Raw genomic sequence first — 4,147 nt, 5'->3', positions numbered from 1 at the left:
CGTAAAAACGTGTACAAGAATAAAACCTTTATTGCTGTTCTGTTGCAATGAAAAGGGGTCCCAGACGAAAAGCTGCAAATCAGCAGATTGAGAATGTTTTAGTACCGAACACATAGACTTGTCGTAGAGCATGTGCCCAGGTGCGAGACTGATAAGCTCAAGAATTATGTGAGGCCCAAAAACAAAGTACACGCTGCAGAAATTATAACAAAATCATACAAAATTATTTTTGCGGCTGCAGTGAATGGAAGAAAAAAATATTCGTTCATGTATGTAGACATCTACATATTTTTCCTTTCAAAATCCATTTTGAACTCTTTAGGGCATAAGGTGCGTATATTCATGTAGCGTCGTTTATAATTTTTTATAATGGTGGGTACAAGAAGGCGCTGTCCCGAATATTCAGTTTGTTCTGTTCCTGATGACACAACATTTTTCGTCTAGATCTTGGAAAAAAAAGTTTTTTTCAAGGAATCTGAAAGCTGCAGTTACTACATTTCTCAGATTCGCTTTTTTGTAACAAAAAAAATTATTGAGGTTTGTTTGTGATGTTGCTACCCGTGCCAGATGGCGGTTATTTAAATGCAAGCGAAATAGCGCGTGATTAATGTTTAGTTTTAGGAGCTTCAAAAATTCAGACCGGCATCTTGAAAGAAAGCCAATTAATTGGAATAGTTCTTTAACATTGTCATTTACATGCAAGTTTCATCTATTGGTGCAATCAAACATAATGCCAAATCCTAAACCCTTTAGTTAAGTTCATTCAATTGTTACCAATCATAAGGTGGTTGGTCGATATCATATTGCGACTTACAGGTAAAAACAGTACATCTTTTCCGATTATTTATCACTAGCCCATTCACCGCGGACCATTTATGCAAAGCGCTGAGAATAACATTTTCTTTGTTTATGCAGTCGAGTTCATCAAGCATTTTAATTAGATAATTAATATAGACATAAGGAAAGGACAGAGAAGACTGCCTACAAGAACGGCGCGATGAAGGATCTTTTCAGAGGATGTTAGTGTCATCAACAAAAACAACTTCCTTCCGCTGGAGTAACCAAGACAGCACGCCAAGGCAAGATCCCTGAACACCATATGCTTGTGGGGAGCGCAGGGGTTCATTTTCAGAAATGCCGCAAATTGTCCGAATAAATTTAGATTTTCTACACACGTAAACAAAATCTGTTAATATATTTTTGCAAGAGTAAGGCGGGTTCAGCGTATTTTTTTCTTTTGGGAACGAACTGCAATTCACATAGTAGTGAATGTTATCAAAGAAGTTGGTCACTCATGGTTATTTTTTCCAGGCCTTTCAGAACCATAAATAGAACACAAATGGCAGTGTAGTTAGGTAGATTTTTTTTCTACCTTTCAAAATAACGTATACTATAGAAATTTTCATACTTTAGCGAAATATGACTGAAGAAATCGATACAATTATATAGAATGCTATAACGTCTGCTATAAATTTGATAGCTCCTATTTTCAAGCCATCACAATCTCAGCTGGAAGTGATATAAGGTTCAAATTATTCGTAAACAATTCATTAACAGCTGTGTATTCAAAGGCGATTGACTCACTCAACCAGAAAAAAAACTGAAAGCCTCCGGTGGGATGCCTGAAAGCACAAACAAGTAAACGATCCCGTAACTCCAGCTTTTCCCTTTTAATTTATTTGTTTAGATTTCAACTTTAAAGAATCACTAGCACACTAGCAGACATAAAGCGTATGAACATTTTGTTGTTACGCTTTATCACTATATATATATATATATATATATATATATATATATATATATATATATATATATATATATATATATATATATATATAAGAAAAACTTCGACTTTTCCTTTGGATAGCTTTGTCTCCAACGAGGACACCCTTGATGTATATATATCCTTAAAGTTGTTTATAAAGAACTAATCCGCTGAGACAGGAACGGAAGATGCGAGAATGGGAGATGAATCACGCACCATGGACATATTCACGAAAGTGGCGAAATGTCTCATCATCAAAAAGCTGATAAGAAAAGATACGGTGGCCAGAACTGTTTACAGTCCCACATGACAGGATTAAAATTCTGCACACTGATCTCTGATATAGCACACCTTATTTCCACCAGAATTCACAGAAGAGGCAACATCAAAAATAGAGTAAAATGGTACCATTAAATGAAGAGAAAAATCGCTGTAGGTGTGGTAGTCAGATTCGTAAAAGCATTGGAAACAATATTCGATTCAAAGTGAGAACCCACACTCGATGCATCAGATATGTTAACATTTATCAGTTCTCTAACACAAATTACAACTATTTTTCAAGCAAATCGAACTAAGAAAATGGTAAAAAACAAGAAGTTTGCTAAAATTATCTAAAGGTGGTGTGATAACATAAGAAAAATTAGTGAATAATTTTTTTATGTAAGAGTTTCGTAATTAGCTTACATGAAAGAAAATGTGCAAAAAAATTACCCTAAGATCATGCTTCTCACAGAACACCAGGCCATCCCTCACGACGGCCAATTTAGGTAAAAACGTTCTTAAGAAGTTTCTTCAGGCCAGTTGCATACATAGCCATGTTTCTAGTTAACAAAATGACCTCAAAACTATGCTTAGTATTTTCTGCGAACTAGAAAACTTAGTCGCACAGTGAACTAAAATTTTGGTAGAAAGCTGAAAAAATATTTGTGATTTCAATGTGACAGATTAAGAAAATCGAAGGAGTTCATTATAAATCACTAGAACCATGGTCCTTGAGTTTAGACACGACTTGAACACAGCTGAAAATATTCGGCACACATGCTTTCCTTACCATACAAACGTTTTGAAAACTTTTTTTGTAATCGTGTTATGTTGAACACCAGTAACATTCGCGCTTCAGAATTAAAAGGTGGGAAACGATTAAGCAACAAAGAGTAAAACCATTATCTTTTTTAGAAACTAAGCTCGACTTGTGTTCAAAGATTGTAGGCTCTAAAAAAAGTTTCATGCTACTTTGTGACACACTTAGATTGTATGTGCATACGTGTGTGTGTCTTACATTCGTAGTGGCTACCTATACTCTACCCGAAGTGTTTTTTCTGAATAGTTTATTTTTGTCGCATAATATAAAACGAGAATATCGCGTGTAGTAGTTTATGCTGCACTCATATGAATAATAATGACGTAATACGATTTTTCCTGCCTTTTTTTCATTCATAAACCATAAAACACGGAAGTACAATTTTTATAAAAGTAATGTTTGCAAAGGATGCATTTATCCTCTGAAGCACCAAAATTCAACTAAACCGTCCTTGCCGAGAAGCACTTGTCTTCGATATACGGCAAATGTTCATCTCATGACGAAAATGATACATTGCGCTGTCAGCCTTTCGACCAAATCAACTTTTGTTGGCAAACGTGCATTGGATTCCATTCGTCACAGCCACTTTCGCTAGCGAATGTTCTCTTCACGGAATTCGCCAATAAAGCCACGGACCAATTAACACCGATAGCCCTAATCATGCAATAAAAAGAACACGTAAGCTATGTAAACAATACCTACCAGACCAAGGTAAGCGCGAACTATCAGTACTGTGTTTTGTCACTCTAAACACTAAGAGAAATAGATAAACCCTATTGTGACAACATTGAGCAGGTCAGCATACTCGTATTGACCACAAAACCGCACATGGCAAATGGGTGTTGAAACAGATCAATCCTCTATCTTATGCTCCAAGGAAGGAAGAGCCAAAAGGAGCTGATCGCTTGGTCTGAACTCAGAAATGCCTTTCAACGTGAAATTAAACCAGCAGATTAATACCAAGCAAAATTTTGTAAATAGAAAGTTAACGCGTAGACGGCACAAAAAGAACTGCGCCAGACTTGAGTGTGCCTTTGTCCAAGTTCCTCGTTTGTGTGCTCTTCGATTGCGAGCCACACATATCATATCTTCGTACAACCATTTCCTGCCGCATAGCTTTCTATTTCTTGAGATCGCAACCATTGCGGATGTCAAATCTCAAGGCGACGGATGTTAGACTGGGAGCACAGTTGCAAACATCACGAGCGCGCTGCAAGGAGGAAGGAAGGAAGGAAGGCCTCAGACGTTAGCGAGACGATAGCGCAGAAGCAAGAAGACGATAGCGCAGGGTTAGCAAATGA

The sequence above is a fragment of the Amblyomma americanum genome, chromosome 9 (genome assembly GCF_052857255.1).
Source record: "Amblyomma americanum isolate KBUSLIRL-KWMA chromosome 9, ASM5285725v1, whole genome shotgun sequence".
NCBI classification, from domain to species: domain Eukaryota; kingdom Metazoa; phylum Arthropoda; class Arachnida; order Ixodida; family Ixodidae; genus Amblyomma; species Amblyomma americanum.
The sequence above is the reverse complement of the archived record's forward strand: the minus strand, read 5'-3'. Positions refer to the sequence as shown.